The sequence below is a fragment of the Pleurodeles waltl genome, chromosome 8 (genome assembly GCF_031143425.1).
Source record: "Pleurodeles waltl isolate 20211129_DDA chromosome 8, aPleWal1.hap1.20221129, whole genome shotgun sequence".
NCBI lineage: Eukaryota > Metazoa > Chordata > Amphibia > Caudata > Salamandridae > Pleurodeles > Pleurodeles waltl.
The window spans coordinates 832,769,561-832,792,737 of record NC_090447.1 but is presented as its reverse complement, the minus strand read 5'-3'; positions in this window follow the sequence as shown (position 1 = coordinate 832,792,737).

Genomic DNA, 23,177 nt, shown 5'->3' with positions numbered 1-23,177 from the left:
GAACGTCAACATGATCCCCATTAGCCTGAGGATAATTATAGTGGGCACAGGAATGTCTACTCCTCAGGAAGCTTTAAGGACATTTCCAGCATATTGAGGCCCACAACAACAACAGCTATAGGAGACAATAAGGCAATATATCATCCTCCTCCAATGTCTTCCCCGCACATGCCCTCATAGCCTCCAACGGGAATGGTGAATCAAGCAGAGGAGGAAGAGTGCAGCAAGGCCCCCATGGCTACTAATGTACAAGTTGTATCGAGAGGGCACTCTCCACAGAAGAGGAAAGATCTGGTATTTACAAGGGAACCTGATCCTGCAGAGCAGCAGGTCAAATGAAGTATAGCCCAGAGTAACTTAAGCCCATGAGTTACTAAACAGCAGCAACAATGGAACTCGAGTCTAGACCCCCGAGGAGCTGTATGAACGACAACCATATGCAGGGGCAGTATTAGGCACACAAACAATGGAAACAGCAATTGTGATGCAGATTGTCCAGTCCCAAGCAAATAACCTGGGAAAAAATAATAAAATACTTGACACCATGGCTGACGCTGTAGCACTGCACGCCGACAAACTGGAGGTACAGGTTTCCATTTTACAGACACTAGCCATCCTAATCACAATAATTGATGGGAAATTGGATCGGCTGAACAATCTAATCATAAGAGCACAGGAATCAGCATAGGTCGTTGAAGAGTACCTGAGATAATGTCAGAGAAAGTGCCAGAGATAATGCCAGAGATAAGCTTATCAGAGACAAGCCTACCAGAGATTATGGATGTCCTGATAGAAGACCTGAAAAGGGAGTCGATCAAGGAAAGCATTTTAAGTGGCCACAACCAAGGCCAAGGCCAAGGCCAAAATAAGGAAGTATCCCAAGCAGTGGGAGCGGTGAGAATTCCTACCCCACTGGCAGCTCCTAACACAGGGCGTGTGAACCCAGAGATAAGGGGGGCCGTCAGCCCACTAACATGTCCTAGGCCCCCCAAGCTGACTGATAAAGGCATATTATGATGCCACCCCACTGTGGATCCAAAGATTCAAAATTAGGCCTCCGCAAAATACGAGTTCCAGAAAGTGGACACCAGCACGCCCAAGGCTCCAGCAGGGGAAACAAAAGCTCAGTCCAATCAGAGCAATGCAGTCGCCAAGTGAGCTGCCAAGTTAAACCTGCAGGAACCTTCCGGGGAGGCGATAATCCACTGCAAGTGGAGTTCAAAATAAAGGATCAGAGACAGCTTTCAAATTACCCCCAGACAGAATCATCATCCCCGATGGTACTTGCAAGAGAAATTTCCAACTTGGAAGCCAATGAGGCTGCCAAGTTATATCCGCAGGATCCTCCCGGGGGAGATGACAATGTCATTGCAAGTGGAGTTCAAAATAAAGGATAACAGACAGCGCGCACATCAGCCCCACAGACAGAATCATCATCCCCAATGATTCTTGCAAGACAAATTTCCCAAAAAATACCTTAATAACAATATGTAAATCGACAGTTGGGATTCAAACTAGCCCATGTTCCCTAGGGTCCCAAAATCCACCCTTGAGTCCAACCATCATCACCCATATTTGAGTCCCACACAACTAAATGGTGTCCCTAACGGGCTCTTAAAAAAAATAATTAATTCCAACCCCCAAACCTGAATTCAAAAAAGCATAAATTTCGTGTTCCTGCAATCAAAAAGCTAGGATAGTGTCAACAACAATTACCCTTCTGATTTGGAGGATCCTTTGCAAACTACAAAAGAACCTAAGCACAGAAGTACCTCCAGCTCAGACACCAGCATGTGCAATACCCAAAATAACGGTATTTCTAAAAAGGAAGGCATAAACAGTAAAATTGTTCTTTACCCTGAATACATCTCCAGCGGCTACTGGGATGCCCACTCTTGAGCAACGCTCCATAATGAGTCCTTGGCATAAACCAGTAGGGCAGTGAAGATATTCAGACTCTACTCTCTCTTGAATCTGCTGACTCTTTGACTCCCCTCTCTGACTGATATCCTGACTTGAGTATTGACAGTGGGCTTAAACCTAAGTCTACCTTTCTTCCACCTACACAAGGTGACAATCCCACAAATACTTTTTACAAACTAGTAACCAATGATCTTTACTCATACAATGACTCTGTCTTATCACACGACAACCACCAAGCTGACAATCTAACCCACAAAGAGAAAATAGCCCTCAAACAACTACCTTCGGCCCCTGACATTATAATTAAAAAGGCAGACAAGTAAGGACTACATTAAAGAGATTGACTGACAGCTTTCTGACACTACTGCTTATGAAAAATTGGACGTCAACCCACTGGAAAATATAATCAATCTCTTGGAGGTCCAGCTTAAGGGTTGGAGAGACCTCTGCCTTATTACACACCTGGAGTTTAAATATATATTCAACTCCAACCCTAAGGTACCCTGCACTTATATCTTGCCCAAAATACATAAACAGGGGGCCTTCCCTCTGGGCAGACCAATCATATCTGGCATTGGATCCCCTACGGAACGCCTTTCTGAATAAACTAATACACTGATACTTTTCTCCAACCTTTTGTTTGTAAACTGCCTTCATTTATTCGAGATACTAAGAATATCCTTAACCAACTCATGGACTTCACATGGATTGATAAATGTTGTGGCACTGGACATTATAGCACTGTACACTTCCATCCCCAAATCGGAGTGTCTGATGGCAATACAGCATTTCTTGTCCTCAAGGGATGCGACCCTTCTGGAACACACTGACAAGCTCATTAATATGAATTCCCTGATACTTGACAACAATGTTTTTTTACACAATGGTACTTGGTTCCGGCAATGCCAAGGGGTGGCCATGGGTGCCAAATTTTCTCCCTCGTTTTCTAATCTCTACATGGGTTGGATTGACAAGACATTTATTTGGCCCATATATCCACCTCACTTCAGCAAACACGTGTTCTTCTGGGGGCATTACATTGATGACATCCTTGTAATTAGGACAGGAAATGGGACCTTGCTGTCTGAATTTGTTCATTCTCTCAAAAGCAACCCACACAACATTTCCTCTACATACCATCATCACCAGGACCACATTGCCTATTTAGGCCTGACCCTCTATAAGAAGGAAGACAAAATTCTCTCAACCATATTAAGAAAACCTATGGCGTGTAACTCGATTTTATATGCCACCAGTTCACACCCCAAGCCGTAGATACATGCGATATTCTATGGGGAAATGCAGAGACTCAGACACAACTGCAGTGAGGACATTGACTTCCAGTCCGAACTGCATACCCTTTGAGGGAGGTTCCTCTCTAGGGGCTACTCTGCCTTGGTCATTAGGAACTCTAGGCAGAGAATACTTACGGTTAAACGTCAGGCTCTTCCCACAAACAAAATTATGGCCCACAAAAATGCTCCTAAACTAGGTCATATCACTACATATCACTACTTGAGTCACATCCTTTTCAAAATCCTGTCTCGCCACTAGCACATACTCAGTTTAGACACCATCTTATGTGAACACATTTCCAAAAGGCCGCAGATCATCTATAGCGGGGTAAAAACTTGCCCATATACTGTGTACTAGTTTCCTTGCCAAAGACACCATATGAATTCCCACTAATTGGCTTAATAAATTAGCCCAGGGCTTTTACAAATGCTGAAATTGCAACATGTATCCATTTTCCCTAGATAGTTTTTTCTGTTACAATACCTCCACCACATACAAAATCAAGTCTTTCTGTAATTGCAATAACAAAGTCGTGTTTTACTGCATTCTTTGTGTTTGTCAGCTCATTTACATAGAGAGCACAATTAGACCTCTCAAGGAGAGGATGCAAGAACATATTCATGCCATTCGAATGGGCAATGAGAATTACCCCCTTGCCCTACACTTTGGAGCTCAACACAGAATTGGCAAACTCTCACATCTAAGGTGCCATGCTATTGGCGGGGTGCATGAACATCCAAGAGGAGGTGACAGTCCAAATGCTTAGAAAATTGGAAACGAGTTGGATCACAAAACTTAGAGCTGTGGACTGTGGCCTCAATCTGAACCAGGAACTACATATATTTTTTAAGGACTCTTAATTATCTTTGGAACTCTATAGGCTCTATGATGCCTTAGGACTACAACTTCCATTGGAATATGGCAGTTACACTGGTTTTGTCACCTATTGTTTCTATGTATTGTTTTTACATTCTATATTACATACTATGTACCCTGTGTGAATTGTTACATACTAGATTTGGGGTGTCCACCCTCCTTCCCTACATCGTACTCATTATAACAGTTTGCATTGGTAACGTATTTCATAGTCCTCTGAACAATAAATATTGGACTATCCATTTTGATTCAATCTGGAATATGCAACTTATTGATATTATTATTGGCTTGTTGCATTTAACAAAAAAAAAAACAAAGGCACTGCTACTTTCTTCACTGACTTTCAAACACACACAAGGCGCCTGGGGGCTTATCATGGCCCCTTTTATGTCCCAGTGACACCTTGGTTTCCACTACGATTCAATTATGACCCAGCTCTCGCACTACAGCCTCTCCGCTTCTGAGAGCTTTCTTTCTATTACTACAGGTTTCTTGGGCATAATATGGCCTCTCCTGTGATTCTTTGCACACAATTTCTCTAGCTCGCACTACGACCTTTTGGGAGGCTGTTTACTCCCCAATTATTGACATTGGATTACTTGTTAAAACTGGTGTATCTTTGCTCCTGATAATTTCTATTATATTACATGTGTATTTGTGTGGGTGCCTTATAACTCTGCTCCCAAGATCTCTTATCCTTTTTTGCATACCCTAGACTAAATCAATCTCCAGATCCCATTCTTCAATAACGCTAGTAATTTACTGAGATAACAGAATACGTGGTAGTGTGCTTTAAGACTATAAATTCCTTCAGGCTCACAAACATGGGTTGTCCTTTAACTATGATCTTGCTGATCATGCCTTCTGTTTTCAAGTGAACTCTTCACATCTCTAGGGTCCACACAAAGTTTAGACCTAAACTGTTCTTTCCCCACATATGATTCTATATCATTTTCTACCAGTGTCTGATATAGGGTGACTTCTTCACATTTCATTTCCTCTCCAAAATTCCACCCTCTAGTTGATATTCCAACAACTGAATCTAAACCTTGATCTGCACTTGGCACTAGGTCATATATGCCCTGAGCATCTACTACTCTTGTTGGTGTCCTAACTGCAAACATTCCTCCCACCTTTGTTCTATCATCAGCAGAGCCACAAGAGCTGGCAACAAGGCTCCCAACAGCCCCAAAATCCAGGATGCTACTAAAGAAAACTACCCATTAAGCCAATTACCTGGGGAACCTCCTTCATCTATGATTTTCTTCTGTAAATTATGCACAGTTTGTATGGTCTGTGGCAAACTTCCATTGTCTGCATCATTTGCTGGGACAAACGTACAACAAGCAGTCCCAATTTTTTCACATATCCCTTTTTCCAAGGCATAACATCAAGTATATAAGTGTGTTGCCTTACCATCATCCTCATGGCCCGCAACTCTTTTCTTGTAGCGTTGAATCCATCTTTTATAGCGTGCATTGTATTGTAATAGTATTTATATAGAGCTTACTACCCCTGACGAGGCATCAAATCGTTTTTCGGCGAGTAGCACGCTACTCCGGAACCCAAGAGGAATTAGTGGTGGATTAGTATAGAGAAATATGAGTTCAGTTTTAATATTATTATGAGTTAATTTGAGCAGAGGATATGTGAGTTTGTTAGTTGGATTGACTACAGTAATAGAGGAATAGAAGAGGGAAGAATCCAGAAGTGCTGATTGGGAGTTTATAGTAATAGGATGAGGCTTGGGATGAGTAAAGGAGAGAAGAGTCTGTGGAAAGGGTTAGGGACATCATAGTAGAAGGAGGGGGTTTGGATGAGTCGAAGGTGAGATAAGTGAGGGAGAATTTCGAAGGGTTGCTTGGGAGATCACTGTAGTAAACACATTCATATACATATTTAACCGTGAGTAAATATACATTTGTTGAACAGGTTTAAAGAATATGTGCGTAATTTATTGTTATGACATAGTAGCAATACATATTTCCTAAAGAACTATACATTTCTGGAATATACACATAATCAGATGAAAAATATTTATCAACACAGGTATAGTCCATTGCTGTTTGAATAGGGTGGTTATGAAGGAAAGAGCCAACTCTTGAGTAGTCTTCTGAAGACAAGATAGTTATCCGTGGATCTTATATTTGGAGGTAATAAATTCCATAGTTTGGCTGCTTGAACGGAGAAGGATGTACCACCTATAGTCTTTTTCTTGTATGGTGATGTTCTAAGGCGGGGTGCCAATCTTGAGTGGAGGTTTCTTTGTTGAATGTATTTGGTTATTTTGTTTCTGATAAAAAGCGGTCCTGTTCCATGTATAGCTTTGTGGGTGATACAAAGCAGCTTGAAGGTGGATCTTCTGGCAGCGTGTAACCAGTGTAGTGCTCCCAAGGCAGGGGAGATTTGGGCTTGTGGCTTTACATGTAATAGCAGCATGGCAACGGAGTTCTGAATAAGTTGTAGTTTTTTCATAGTAGATAGAGATGATCCATGGCAGAGGCCATTGGCATAATCGAGTTTGGATAGTACAAGAGCGATGGTAGTCTGCACCTTGTGTGGAAATCCGAAGTGGGGAAAGATGCGTTGCAGAGTCTTGAAGGTGATGAAACTTGTTTGTGCTAATTTGTCCACTTGGGCATTCACTGTTAACTTGGAGTCCATGGTAATTCCAAGGAGGTGGTCTGAGATCGTCAGGCCAGATGCACAGTGGGTCATAATTTTTCCAGTCACCACATATGAGTATTTCCGTCTTGGAGGCATTTAGTTTGAGATGGCTCCAAGTCATTCACTGATCAACGGCTCTGAGGCAACTGAAGGTCTGTGAGTTTTCAATGTCTATGGGGCATTCTTATTCAAGTAGTATTTGTGTGTCATCTGCATAGTTGTAGCATGTGAGTTGAAAATCATTGATCAGTTCTGGTAATTATGGCATGTAGATGTTGAAAAGCAAAGGTGAGATGATTGATCCTTGAGGGACCCCTGCTTTTGTGAGGTACGGTTTGGACGAGTAGGGGAGAGAATAGATAATATTAGCTCTGTTTTGATGGGAGGATGTAATCCAGTCAAGAGCAGTCCCTTCTATGCCGGCTTCGTGGAGTCTTTGAATTAGGGTGTCATGGTCAGCAGTATCAAAGGCAGCCAAGAGGTCCAAGTGAAGTAGTGCAGCAACTCCGTTGTGGTTGACTGTGTTTTTAAAATCATCCCAGATTGCTATGAGTGCCGATTCAGTGCCTCTTCTTGGGCGGAATCCAGTTTAGTAGTCTGAAAGTATGGAATTGTCTTCAATGAATTGTGACATGTGGGCAAATAATGCTCTTTCTATCAGTTTGCCCAGAAAAGCTCAATTTGTGATTGGTCTGTGGTTGTTGGGGTCCTGCAGGTCTAGGTTTATTTTCTTTAATAATGGACGTATGTATGCCTTTTCCAGGTCTTCAGGAAAAGTTCCTGTAGTTAAAGAGTTGTTGATGATTCTTCTTACAGGTGTGGCAGCAGAAGTAGATAAAAGAATGTTCTTTAAGATGTGTGCTGGACAGGGTCAGAAGGGCAACCGGAAGGCCAGCTTGCTTTGACCAAATCCATAAAATTCACCTTGTGATATTTGTTTGAAGAACTGTAGGGGCTGGGTTGGTTTATTCTTAGAGAGGATTTTCGGAAAGGGGTTGGTGCTGATGGTTTTCTTCTGTTTTAGATAGGAGCCCAATGTGTCTGCCTTGGTTGTGTAATGAGTTGCCAGTTTGTTTCTGAAATCTTGAGTAGTGGGATGACTTCCTTCCATGCATTTAGATTTTCCAAATTCATTGAGAATTTTATAAAATTCTTTGGTTACAGATTTAGCATTTTGAATTCTGTCTGAGTAGTACCTTTTTTTAGCTTTTTTGATTGATGGTTTGTATATTCTGTTAAGCTTGTGTAGCTGCAGTTTGTTTTGAATGTTGTTTGTTGTGAGCCAGGTCTGCTGCAACCTTCTGATTTGTTGCTTTATCTTTTTAAGTTCTGTTTCTCCAAGGTGTTGGTTTTCTTTTGTCCTGTTTAGTTATTCTGAGTGGTGTTAGGATATCAAAAGCTTCATGTCACCTCTCATAAAGTTTTGGAACAGAATTAATTGTATCTAGATCTGTGTTGGCTGTTAGTTGTGTTTCTAAGCCATCAAAAATGAGTTTGCTCCATGGTCAATAGGTGCATGTATGATTTGTCGTGTTTTATGTCAGAAAGTTATCAAATGGTGGTCTGGCAATGTGATTGGCGTGATGCTATGAATGATAACTAGTTCAGGCTTTGCAAAAATTACATATAGGATGTGTCAGCGATGTGTGTGGGATTGTGTACAATCTGAGGTAGGTTCAATGCGACTAGGCCAGTGGTGATAGCTTTTGGATGGGGCATTTTGGGTTTGTCAAACCAAATATTTAGGTTCCCAGGAATGCATAGATTTGAGTATAATTAAATAAGGTTTGAGACTGTATCTGGAAAAGCGACTGGGAATGTTGAGTGGAGGTATGTAAAGAAGGAGAAAGTTACAGGAGGGAGTTGCAGTAGGGTGACATCTGGTGAGGAGGACTTCACAACCTTGTATGGAAATGTTGTCTGTTTTACTGAGATTTATTGCTTGTTTGAATATAATAGCTAGTCCACCTCCTCTCTTGCCTATACGGTTTTGTGTGATGGTTTGATAGCCCAAAGGAACAGCTTCATGCAACACTGGGGCTATGTCATCTCCCAACTATGATTCTGTTATGAATAGTAAGTCAGGTTGTGTGTCTGTGAGCGGGTCGTAGATGTGGTGCTTGTTTTTTGACAGTGATCGAGCATTTATGAGCTGGCAGTTTAGAAAATGTGTGTTAGTGGCAATTTTGTTTTGTTTAGGAGAAGGGTGAGCATTATATTTTGAGCTTGCAGCAGGTGTGTTGTTAGTTGTGAAACCTGCGTGAGGCTCAAAATTGTCCTGTTTTTCAACATAGTGTTCCTCTTCCAGCAGGCTTAGGAGGCATTTTGTTGGGTCTGTGTGTGTCGGTGGTGGACTTGATGGCTGAGAGAGAGAGACAAGAAGAGCTTACTTTTTTTGTAGGGTAGCCTTATTATGTATAGACAAGGAGATGCAAAGTTGTTAAAAGTGGCATGTTGTTTATTTTGCTAGCATCTGTTTAGTGTGGAAGGAGTATAGGTTAGTGGTGGTGGAGGAGCATGTGGATCATAATGTAAGGCTCTAAATTATGCAATGGATGAGAGGCAGCTGAATGAATGTTGCTGTGTAGGGGTGCTTGTGGTAGATGTTTGTGAAGGGTGAGAATGTAGGGGTAAAGATTGGTCGGGATTTGTATTCTTTGTGTAGTCATGAGGGTGGGAGTGGGTGTGACGGAAAGTATAATGAAAGTGTGTGTTATTTTGATGATGCAGATGTATGTGGTCTGTATTGTGTTTGTGGACCCAACCCTTATCACCAATCATACCCCTAACCCTGACAACCAATCTCAAACCCAACCCTAAAACCAGAAATCAATAGGAATCTCAACCTAGTAGCAATCACACCCCAACCCTAAAAACCAGTAACCAATAGGAATCTCAACCCTAGTACCAATCACAAACCCACCCCTAAAAACCAGGAACCAATAGGAATCTAAACCCTAGTACCAAACACAAACCCAACTCTAATCGCTAAGCCAATAGAAAGACCAACCCCAACAACCTATGACAACACCATATGCAAAAACCAATAGAAATATAAGGGCCACGTTAACTGAAGCCCCAGCCCCTCTGGGAAGGGAGGAGGGAGCTGCTCTCAGAATCTCCTTGGATACAGACAGGCTGAATCCATACATCCGGGCTAGTGGAGTCTACTTTCCAGGTAAGGGAGAGATTGTAAAAAACACTAACATACTGTTTGTCACGCACTCGCAAATTTGGAAATAAGATTTTCTAGAAAGGTCTGGGGCTCCTTACGAGGTCTCCTATGAATCCTTAATCACTCGGCTGTATTAGGTCTCAAGGAAAAAGCTGGGCTCACAAAATAGAGATGGCTGTCTTGGAGTTCCCTCCACAAACTTTAAGGGGCCAGGGCAGGTGTGGGAGGAAGGCTCAGGTTGCCGGGGACTCAGAGAGCCATTCAGCAAGCTCGAGCCCCTGTGGGAAGGGAGGAGAGAGCTGCTGCTCTATTCAGAAACTCCTTGGATACAGGCAGGCTGAATCCATACTTCCAAGCTAGTGGAGTCTACTTTCCAGGACATACTGTTTGTCGTGCACTCGGAAATTTTGCTTTTTCAGGGCAAAAAGAGGTGATACAGACAGTTTCTAAACACAATTTATATCACAGAAACAGCTTAAGCAGTTTCCTAAATACACTCTGGTTAGCCACTGAGGTGTAAGTAGCCTTTTTACTTAAAGCAGACGGGGGGCTTTATGCAGTCTTTTGCCACACACTAAGAGGAAAATGTCAAACAGTCACGGCTAAAAAACAGCACTTTAAAAAGGCCAAGCTGTCTGAAACACAGAGAGTCTACAGTAAACAGGCATGGGTAGCAGTAGAAAACACTGTTAAATAAATAATAGGATTTTCCAAAAAGGTCTGGGGCGCCTTACCCAGGTCTCCTATGAATCCTTAATCACTGGGCGATATTAGGGCGCAGGGAACAAGCTGGGCTCACAAAATAGAGGTGGATGTCTTGGGTTTCCCTCCACAAACCTTAAGGGGCCAGGGCAGGTGTGGGAGGAGGGCTCAGGTTGCCTGGGACTCAGAGAGCCATTCAGCAAGCTCTAGCCCCTTATGGACTTTGTAAGTTACCATCAAGTTATTTGTAACCATCAAGAAGTTGCCTTTGCCTGAGCAAACAGCAGTATGCTTCTAAAGAACAACTGTGCATCATTAAACAACCAGTACTCTTGAATAACATAATTCCAAGTGGTAGTGCCATAATACTCTGCAGTTCCTCTCCTTCTGTGATGATGTAAGAAAATAATTGGACGGCTCACTGGGTGTACATGAAGCATTGATAAATTGACTGCAGGAATTACCAAAACAGGGGTGTGCAAAGTGACCATGGCACAAAGGCCATTTCACTTTGGTGGTGGCTGGACTTACAGTAGTTCTTCACACTGCCAATAATAGTCCGTGAAGCAGGAGATGCCCCCTTGCATGTTGGCGTTATCTGTTGTGGCATTGCAGTTGATATTTCTGCCTAAATTAATGGTGCAGTTTCCTTTGTAACATAAAGACACAGACATTAATTTCATGACTGAGGACTTACTGTACTATCTATCCAAGTGTAACGCACAACATTTTGGTTCTAGATATTCGCACATTATTTTACTGCATTCTGGCTAATATCAGTTCCGTTCCATAAAGACATGACCCTACAGGCAAATTCGATAACAGGATGCTACTGATCATGGACAAAAGCTGATCAAGTAATTCTAAATTCAGGCCTATGAACACAATCTGCGGGTAAAGTATTTACTAAATAACTTGTACACTGAGTGGGCGGGCATGTCACTCCTAAATATCCTACACCTAAGACTGTTTGTATCCATTCTGCAGTGCTAGGATGACCTGTTTTCCTCATCTGTGCTATTTCATCCTTGATGTCCTATTTGTAAGGATGTATAAAACGTCTGCTGAAGAGTTCTATTTTGTGGCATTAACTAACAACTGTACTACCCTAACATGTGTTGGCTGTAATCCTAAACAGGTAGAGATGTAAAAAACATAGAGCTGTGCTTGGAGGTACTTCCTTATTTAAATGCAACCTTTCTGATCGTGTGGCATGAGGAATTAAAGAGCAAACAAAACATGGTTTATTAGTATTTTCTGAACCTACATCTGAAGTGCTGATACCACATATTATCTAATAATCTAATGTGAATATTATGGGACACATTACCATATGTAGAGAGTTCTCTTTGCCAGTGGGTGGTGTAACTAGTAGAGCTACAATATACCTTACTATGAAACAGCAACAGTAGAAGTGATAGTAATAAGAGACCAAAAAGGAAAAAGAAAACAAAAATACATAACTTTTGTTTTGCTGGTTCAAAAACACTGTCCAAAAAGCAGAAATGGAGGGGTATAACTACAATCAGAATCTTCTTATCCCCTCTTGTTCCATCTACATTGTTGGTGGTACTTGGCGTGATGCAGGGTTCATCCGAATGTCTGATAGATGGATCCATGGCTTCCTGATGTTGATTTTGACTGCTTGTGGGAGTAGTCATTGCTACAAAAAAAAAAAGTTTGTCGAACCAAGACATAGTTAAGAATGTAAACTTGTTGGATAGTCGTCATGGGGTGGACCTCCTGGACATAGTTGGGTACCTTTCTCCAGAACACCTGTTTAGGGAAGGATTTAGCAGCCTTTGTTAGCCCAAAGAAATATGCTGTACTGTTTGCATCAATGGTACTTCATCTACAAAGGCATTTTTGGTACTTGTATCTAGGGCGTTAGAGAAATTTGTGAGAGATAGATTATATTATATATATATATATATATATATATATATATATATATATATATATATATATATATCCAAAACACCACTTCGCCTTCACCCCAGCCACTTACTTTGCAGTGGATCTCAGCAGGGCGGCGTCCCCTCATATATTCCAACAGACGTTGTCAGGACCTCACTGAGACAGATGTCCCACGAAGACAAACAACGAGCCGTGATCCCAAGCAAAAACGTGTAGTTTATTAGAAGAAAAATATAAATATATATATATAAATAAATATATAAATAAACACATAGTTTGTGCCCGCCCTCCTACTGGGTAAGGACAAAAAAAGCACACCTTTCAGATTCATGAACAAGGATATGAAAATGTTAGTATACTTAGATAGACCCCCAAGTGGGGGATCCACACAGGGCTTGATGAAATGCAAGAAAGCTGGTTTCATGATCTGATGTTCACAACAGTAGATCAGGTGTGTCCTGGCAGGTGAGAGTCAACCATTTTTTGTCAATAAGAGACATTTGGGACCCCGATAAATTGTTTTCATGTGCTCTAAATTCAATTATATCCGCCCTTTCAAAAAGAGGAAACCATACACTATTATTGAACAGTGGCCATATCAGTACTGTTAAAGTCAATTACTTTCCCTTCAATGTCCTTTCTAACCAGATCTTCATGGCCAGGATGGCCATTGTTCCAGGTCGGGGCGGCGCAAGGGTGGGTGGCTCAATAAACACATATTTACCCTTCCTCGCCATTACTAATCCATTGGGTCTTCTGGAGGATTTGCAACAAACTCCTCTATTCTAGTGGTACCAAAGTTACATTCGGCTACCCGTTTTAAGAACTCCTCTATCCCAAATGTATCAATGTCCTGCTCAACACCACCCTCAAGATAGTTATCTATATCCCTGCCTATGCTGTTCAATAATTCTTCCTTGATTGGTGTGTTTTGTGGTATTAATACTTTTATCCCCCGAATCCTGAGGAGGCACAGCTAGGTTGATGTATGTTGTCCGGAGACCTAACGGTAATGTACAGTCAATACCTAGAAGTTCAAGGATTTCTCCCATTTATGTATTATAAGATAGTGCTGGTTTTGGTGCTCTGCTGGGTTCAGCGCTATTGAAGAGGGCGGCAATCTGATCATTATAAAGATGGATAAATAATTCAGGGATCTGCTGAGACTGATCACCTGCCGACTGTTGAGACATTTACCTTGCTCAGTCAATCTTTAGTTGCTTTGTCTAAATAAGAACAATGGTACCTTTACCAGACCCAAAGATATCAAAGAGACCTTTTCAAAAGTTCCTCTTCAGTCCTTAAGAGGTTCTAATGTCTCCATTATGTTGGTGTTTAATAGTGATACCTCTGTGGATGGTGGTATTCTCCTCAGATGGGATGCTTATATCCGATCCTGATGGTAGGTGCATCTGATACCTGTAAGTGTAGTGAGCGGAATTAGCTCTGGCCCCTTCTACCTTGAATAAAACACATCCAAAAAGTATTTTGTGTAGTATCATTAGAAGTATTTTAATTTGGCAGAACCAATTCCGCGTCTTGCTATTATTGTTTCTAATTTAACCAATACCATGGTCACTGTTTAAGTTTTCTCTGGAACCCTTAAATTTGAGTAGAGAAATTACTCTAGGTATTGCATCAATATTCTTTACTACATGAATTGATCTTCCAGCTCCTGGAGCTGAATATTCAGATCCTTCTATATAGTTTTCTCTTTCTCTACAACCCTTCTAACAAGTTTTTATACTGTGGTGTTTTTGCACTGGGCAACATTCTGTTTGACACTTAGACTTACTGGGGCAATATGCATTTTGACTACATTGTTTTAGTGTTTGACCCATACTCTGCCATCTATCATAACCCTCACTACTCCCCTGGAGAATCCTTATGTGTCCATTGAACTATTAGATATTGGACAGTATCCCTCTCTAATACAAGATTGGGTCGAACCTGTGTGTATGAGAAATGCATACCTCTTTTCATTGATAGCTACCATCACAGTTGGTTCCTCAACTGGCCTGTGCATCAATGACAATCTTGAACACATGGAACTATTCTGTGGGCACTTTAATTGTGTGTCCTCCCACATATATTGTCTGGAAAGGATTTCCACGCTGAGGTGGAGTTGCCATTGGGGGTGCTTGGTAACTTTGCTGTGGTGATATTTGTTGAACCTGACGCATTGCTGGTTGCTGCCATTTGACTATGGCTGCACTGCTGTATTCCTGGCTGATTGTAAACACCTGTCCTTCCATTTTGTTCATCCCATCTCTTAAACCTGCAATCTCTAATGAAATGTCCATATCTGTGACAGTAATGGCCCGTTTGATCCATCCTTTGAGGACCGATCCTGCCTTCTCCTCTTCTTCTTTGTCCTCCTCTCCTACTTCCTTGTGCACTTACATTATTCTGTTGTTGTGGGTACTGTTGTTGGGGGGTCTCTGGGACTGATCCCACAGACAATGCAGTCATCTGAGTGGTGGCTGCTAATACAGCTCCTTCCATTGTTCCTTTCATTGCCAATTTTTGCTGCTGCTTTCTCTGTCCCCTCCTGCTTGGCTCTCTTGCTTCTTTTTGCAAAAATGGATTATATGTGCCTTTATTTCTGTGTAGGGCTTGGCTTCCACTGCCACTATACTATCAAGGTTGTCCTGTATATCAGGGGGTAAACTCTTTTTCGCTACAATGTACAACAACAAAGCATTTCCCCCTGTCACTTCCCATCCCTGAGCTACTTCTTGAGTCCACTTTTCTTTTCATCCTACTGAAAAACTGAGCGGGATTCTCATTTGGCTGCACTGATTGAGCCATGAGGGACCCAGTGTTTGGTCTTTGAGGATACATTTTCCTCAGCTGATCCCAAATGACTGTCCGAACTAACGTGAATGGGGAATCATCATACCTAATATCAGTGAGAGTACCATTTCTCACTTTAGCTTTCTGGAAAACAGTATCTGTCCCAACACCTATAGGAAAGCTAAGTAAACTCTTTAGGTCACCTACTGCCAGGGTGATGCCTGCAGTTTGGTTTTCAAAAAAGCTCATCCATTTCCATGCTCCCTCTCTAAGTGGAGGTAACAACATTTTAAGATTCTCCTTGTCCATTTGTCGCAAAGGAACATAATGAAGTTTCTCAGGTCCCTTGCATATCAGGGGCATCTGATATGTGAGAGTGACAGAATATTTGGGGTTGTGCTGTCTGGCATATTTTTGCCACATGCACAAACATTTTCGAATGTAGGATTAATCCCAGTCTAGATCTCCCTCACCAAAAAGAATACCATCCTCAGCATTTGCCATGTCACAGGGTTAAAATGACCCTTATCATGGCCATGGGCTCATCTGTGGGACTAAGCCTTCAGTTCACCCTGCCAAATTATCCACATAAGGTACAATATACTATCAACCATTTTCTCCTTCAGCAACTATCTCACTAAGAGTGAGATCAGTGCTGTGCAAAACTGACTGAACACGCACCTGCTGCAATGGTTTATCATGTAGTGTCAATCCTCTCATACCTTCACAAGATATCATCCTGGGGTCTGGCGGGCCATGCATTCCCCAAAACCTCAACCAATCAAGCTCAGTCACTCTGGGTTCCCTAGCTCTATATAACATGTCCTGCTTTCTTTCTCTAGTATCAGTGCGATTTGCCAACTCCATCGCTCCCTTTGCGTGGTCAAGATCAGTAAAGGGCCTTTCCTGAGTACTAATATCATAAATAGAGTGCCTAGTCTTGGAAATTAAAGTATTTCACCTATATTATCTGCATGCTTATGTATTGCCTCTACTATACAGGGAGTGCAGAATTATTAGGCAAATTAGTATTTTGACCACATCATCCTCTTTATGCATGTTGTCTTACTCCAAGCTGTATAGGCTCGAAAGCCTACTACCAATTAAGCATATTAGGTGATGTGCATCTCTGTAATGAGAAGGGGTGTGGTCTAATGAGATCAACACCCTATATCAGGTGTGCATAATTATTAGGCAACTTCCTTTCCTTTGGCAAAATGGGTCAAAAGAAGGACTTGACAGGCTCAGAAAAGTCCAAAATAGTGAGATATCTTGCAGAGGGATGCAGCACTCTTAAAATTGCAAAGCTTCTGAAGCGTGATCATCGAACAATCAAGCGTTTCATTCAAAATAGTCAACAGGGTCGCAAGAAGCGTGTGGAAAAACCAAGGCGCAAAATAACTGCCCATGAACTGAGAAAAGTCAAGCGTGCAGCTGCCACGATGCCACTTGCCACCAGTTTGGCCATATTTCAGAGCTGCAACATCACTGGAGTGCCCAAAAGCACAAGGTGTGCAATACTCAGAGACATGGCCAAGGTAAGAAAGGCTGAAAGACGACCACAACTGAACAAGACACACAAGCTGAAACGTCAAGACTGGGCCAAGAAATATCTCAAGACTGATTTTTCTAAGGTTTTATGGACTGATGAAATGAGAGTGAGTCTTGATGGGCCAGATGGATGGGCCCGTGGCTGGAATGGTAAAGGGCAGAGAGCTCCAGTCCGACTCAGATGCCAGCAAGGTGGAGGTGGAGTACTGGTTTGGGCTGGTATCATCAAAGATGAGCTTGTGGGGCCTTTTCGGGTTGAGGATGGAGTCAAGCTCAACTCCCAGTCCTACTGCCAGTTCCTGGAAGACACCTTCTTCAAGCAGTGGTACAGGAAGAAGTCTGCATCCTTCAAGAAAAACATGATTTTCATGCAGGACAATGCTCCATCACACGCGTCCAAGTACTCCACAGCGTGGCTGGCAAGAAAGGGTATAAAAGAAGGAAATCTAATGACATGGCCTCCTTGTTCACCTGATCTGAACCCCATTGAGAACCTGTGGTCCATCATCAAATGTGAGATTTACAAGGAGGGAAAACAGTACACCTCTCTGAACAGTGTCTGGGAGGCTGTGGTTGCTGCTGCACGCAATGTTGATGGTGAACAGATCAAAACACTGACAGAATCCATGGATGGCAGGCTTTTGAGTGTCATTGCAAAGAAAGGTGGCTATATTGGTCACTGATTTGTTTTTGTTTTGTTTTTGAATGTCAGAAATGTATATTTGTGAATGTTGAGATGTTATATTGGTTTCACTGGTAATAATAAATAATTGAAATGGGTATATATATTTTTTTGTTAAGTTGCCTAATAATTATGCACAGTAATAGTCACCTGCACACACAGATATCCCCCTAACATAGCTAAAACTAAAAACAAACTACAAACTACTTCCAAAAATATTCAGCTTTGATATTAATTCGTTTTTGGGGTTCATTGAGAACATGGTTGTTGTTCAATAATAAAATTAATCCTCAAAAATACTACTTGCCTAATAATTCTGCACTCCCTGTATTTGCCATCCTACCAAAACTTCCCTGAAAGATCAAAATATCCTTCTTTCCTTATTTCTCTTGTACCCCTTATATCCTCACTGCGTGATAGCCATTCCTGAACACTTTCTGGCAAAACTATTACATTCCCCTTCTCCTTCCGTTAAGGTGATAGATTATCTTTAGTACTCCTAAAATCCTCATCTCTTTCTTGAGATATTGGCCATCAAGCCATATTAACAACCCCATCTGCATAATTATTCCTTCTAACATCATCTGCATATCTCAGTTGCCTAAACACCCTTCTTGTTACATCCCTCTTTTGTAATAAGTGCAATGTTGCTGATGAAACATGCAACTGATTGTCACTATCTCCTGGACTTTGCTCTTCGCCTCCCCCTCCTAGGGAGAAGCCCAATCTAAATGTAGTGGAAACTGTGCCTCTAATTGTACTGCAAACTGAAAACCACCTGCCCCTACTGGGAATACTCATATGTCTTGGCTTGACATCTGTGGGGCAACATTAGGGGATTCCTGTAGGGATTGTGAAAGGGTCTCAACTTCAGGATTCTCAAATCCCACTGCAGATTCCTATAGCTGTGTCAGTGGATAAATACCAGATGTCTTAGGGTAAATTCTTGAGTCATAGGAATGTCAAAGCCCAGCTCACCTGAGTCCTTGTTCAGTTCTGATGGAGGTTGAAGACAATCCGACCCCACCCTGAAACTGCTTGTTCCAGCACACTAGTTTTTAAAACAGTGCACTTAGAACAGAAGCTCAAGGGAAGCGGGGAAGTGGATAAAATAAAAGAAAGAGACAACACGTTCTTGCGTTTCCACTGTTGAAGTGCTGCACAAATCTGCGGCCCTCTCTGACTTCTGTAGAAACTGGTGCCTAATGAAACATAAACAAAGAACAGATAAGTACATCCTATTTCTAACTGGGTTCCTGACTATCCCTTTATTTATTAGAAATGTTCTTCTAAAAGTACCTCTTGGATCCTGGTCTCTAGTTTCCAGGGTTGGAATGTGTTACTGCTCTGGGATGTGCTTTCTATTACTCTAAAGCTTCTAAAACATTAAACAAATACCGTTATCAGAATTACCAATATCAAACATTCATCTTAATATAACTAAAGCCTAAATTGCCAATAGCAGACTCACTTTTCCCATATTTCCAGAATCTTTTATAAAACAAATACTGTACTTTTATGTCAAAATACAGCATGTAATTCGTGCAAGTCCTTGATTTACTGTTTGCCTTGCTGTTAATGGTTTCCACGGTTCGATTCTTAAAAGTTCCATAAAAAAATGTTTGCTTCACAAAGTTCCGCAAAGTATTCTTGTAACAAAGAGTTTGAATCACAATGTTCGTGGAAGGTATCTTGTTTCAAATTGTCTATACACGAATCCAGAAATTGTTGTCAAAGTTCTTTCAGGTAATAAAAGTTTTGCACTTACTTGTTGCTGGCAAGAGATACTGATCAGTCTAACCTTGTCTTCTTTCTCTTTTGCAGGTTGCTTGTAGGAGAGAGGCTGAGGCAAGGAGGAACCGGAAACCGGAAGAAGGAAGAGCCAGCAGCTGCGCCCATTGAAGCCAATGAAAGTCTGTAGAGAGCAGGAGTGCCAGCGCCGAGGGATCTGTCCTCAGGTAAGCGGGAGGTAGACGAGCACAAGCACTGGGTGAGGCTCGGGGGCTGCCTTTTATAGACAGGGCTGGGTGTGGTCCTCACATGCTGCACATGTTCTTGAAAGGTGTGCAGAGCTGGGTGTGGTTTGAAGAGCTGGGTGTGGTCCTCACATGCTGCACATGTTCTTGAAAGGTGTGCAGAGTTTCAGTTATTATGCAAATGAGTTAAATTAACACATGGCCTAGAGAGGAGTGTTTTAAAGAAGCCTTGGTAAAAGCAAGGCCCAATGTGTAAACAAAACAGCACATTAAACAACATACACAGAAGCCTAGGGGGGGGGGAAGGTGAGATAACAAGAAAGGCTTTCAATAGTAAGTTTAAAAGGGAGTTATTACAGAACCCACTAGTGCAGTGAGAGGGGACATGCTCTTTGCTGTGCACAAACCCTAACAGTTGCCCCCCTCAAAGGCCCTCCTACAGGACGGGGTTTTCCTGGATTTTTTAAATAAAACCGTCTAATCAGCTGTGGGGCATGTACATATGATGCTGGTTCCCATGAATTCTCAGATTCATCATATCCTTTCCATTCTACTAAATAAAACAGACGTCCACTAATTATTTTTGAGTCTTTTATGCTTTTCACTTCATATTCTAGATTTCCCTTAATTGGTATGGGTGGAGGTGGTGGTTCAGGTCGGGTTTTTGGATTGTACGGCTTAAGCAAGGACACATGGAATGTAGTATGTACTGGATATTCTTTTGGTAAATCTAATTTTTCTGTTACCGGGTTTACTATGGCAGTTATACTAAAGGGTCCAATGAAACGTGGTTGCAGCTTTCGGGATCCCTCTATGTTTAGGTTCTTTGTGGAGAGCCATACCTTGTCACCGATTTTATACATTGGGGCCTCAGATCTGTGTTTGTCTGCTTGTCTTTTCATGCTTTCCTTGTACTTTAATAAATGTTTCCTGGCTTTGTCTTGTATGTCACCTAACCTTGTTAGTCTATGCGTTACTGTAGGTAACAGAGAATCTTCTAACAAAATGGGTATAGCTCTTGGATGATACCCCTGCAAGAAATAGAATGGTGAGCAAAGTAGAGCTGAATGCTCAGTATTATTATAAACAAACTCCGCTACAGGGAGAGCTTCCAACCATTCACTAGAATAATCAGCCAATAAACAACGTAGCGTTTGAAGTAAGGTTTGGTTCAGTCGTTCAGTCTGTCCATCTGTCTCTGGGTGGAAAGCAGTGGATAATGCCACATCTATTTTCAGTTTTTTACATAATTTTTTCCAAAATTTAGAGTTGAACTGGCTCCCTCGGTCTGACACCACTTTGCTTGGCAAACCATGTAAACGCACAATTTCCCTTATAAAAATATCGGCAAATTCTGCCGCCGTGGGTAATTTCCGTAATGGTACAAAATGTGCCATTTTAGATAAAAAATCCACTATAACCAACACTGTTGTGAAAGATTTAACAGGTGGTAAACCTACAATAAAGTCTACGCTCACAGTGTGCCAAGGTTGCTTGGGTGTTGGCATTGGTATTAACAAACCGTCAGGGGCCTTATGAGAAGATTTATGTCTTGCACAAATTGGACAGGTAGTGACAAATTGCTTAACGTCCTTTCTTATAGTGTCCCACCAAAAGTGTTTTTGCATATTTTCCAGGGTTTTTACCCAACCAGGATGACCTGCCAACGGTGAGGCGTGATGCCAAATTATCACCTGTGTTTGTAATTCAGAGGTGGGCACTAACAGCATGTTGTCGTGATACAATAAACCTCGTTGTATTGTGTTATGGGAATCCTTTAACCAATCCTGAGGTGCTATTTGCATGTGTGCATTATATAGATCTGTGATGAAATCCTTCTGTTGTACTGGTGCCAAAATCTTTTGGGGAGGAATAATGGGTTCTCCTATTTTATCTTGTTTCATGTCTGAAGTATGTCCGTATCTAGATAACACATCAGATTGAATTTGTTGTGCACCTGGTCTATAGGTTATTACAAAGTCAAATGTGCTAAAAAAAATTAACCAGCGCATCTGACGTGGTGTTAGTGCTTTAAGTGATCCAAAAAACTGTAGGTTCCTATGGTCAGAAAAGATTGTAACTGGGTACTTGGCTCCCATTAAATGGTGCCTCCATTCGGAAAAGGCTACTTTGTTAGCTAGTAGTTCCCTTTCAGCCACAGTGTAATTTTGTTCAGCTGGTAATAACTTTTTGGAATAGAAGGCTATAGGATGTAACTGGCCATCTACTGCATCTCGTTGAGAGAGAACTCCTCCTAAAGCTACTTGTGAAGCATCCGCTTCAACAAAAAAAGGCAAGTCAGGATCAGGATTTTTCAGAATTGGGGCTGAAGTGAACTTTTGTTTTAGGAGTTGAAAGGCGTGTGCCGCCTCATCAGTCCAAAGAAATCGTTGCCCTTTCCGCAACAAGGTAGTTATTGGGGCCGCAATGTCTGCAAAATGTGCAATAAACCTCCTATAAAAATTGGCGAAACCCAGAAATTTCTGAATATCTTTTACAGAGGATGGTTCTGGCCAATCAGCAATAGCACTGATTTTCTTTACATCCATAGTTATTCCTTGAGGTGACAGGCAGTATCCTAAAAAGTCCACCGTGCTGACATTAAAAGTACACTTTTCTAACTTAGCAAAAAGATGATTTTCTTTTAACTTTGATAATACTGCACGAACATGTTGGGTATGTTCTTCTGAGTTCTTAGAGTAAATGAGGATGTCGTCTATGTATACTATGACACAAACGTCCAGGAATTCGTGTAGGACCTCATTTATAAAGAACTGAAAGGCCTCAGGGGCATTACATAACCCAAAGGGCATTACTGTGTACTCAAATAAACCAAACTTTGTCTTGAAAGCTGTCTTCCACTCATCCCCCTCTTTTACTCGGACCAGGTGGTAAGCTCCCCGCAGATCTAGTTTAGTGTATACAGTAGAATGTCTTAATTGATCCAACAACACAGGTATTAGAGGAAGAGGATATTTATTCTTTATTGTAGCCTTATTTAGTCCTCTATAATCGATACACGCGCGCAGGGATTTATCCGGCTTCGGGATAAAAAAGAGTGGAGATGACACCGGAGATGTGGAATGACGGATGAACCCAGACTGTAGTAGGTAATCTAGGTAGGTTCTTAAGTATTTGGTTTCTTCGTCAGTCAAAGCATATACTCTGTTATTAGGTAAAGGGGCCCCTGGGATAAGATCTATACGACAGTCATAAGACCTATGTGGGGGCAGCACACTAGCCTTTACTGGATCAAAGACGTCTTTTAACTCGTCTCTCAAACCTTTATAGAAAAGGGAGACACGCTTTTCTTCTGGCCAGTGTGTCTCGGTGAGTAAACGATTAAAACTAGTGAGATAGGTCAATAAATCCTTGTTACCTTGTTTAAGATTTAAAAGCTCATTATCACTTGCCTGCATGAAAGTGTGTTTTGCAAAAAGGCTGGTCATGGTACGTTTAAATTGATTCCAATTATGGAGGATGGGATCATCTCTCTCCACGAAAGGAATTGACCAATTGGCTGCTGTGCCACCCAAATAAGACAAGACGAATGCCACTTTCGTAGCATCAGTAGGGAACTGTTGTGGCTTACAAACGAAGTGTAATTGACATTGAT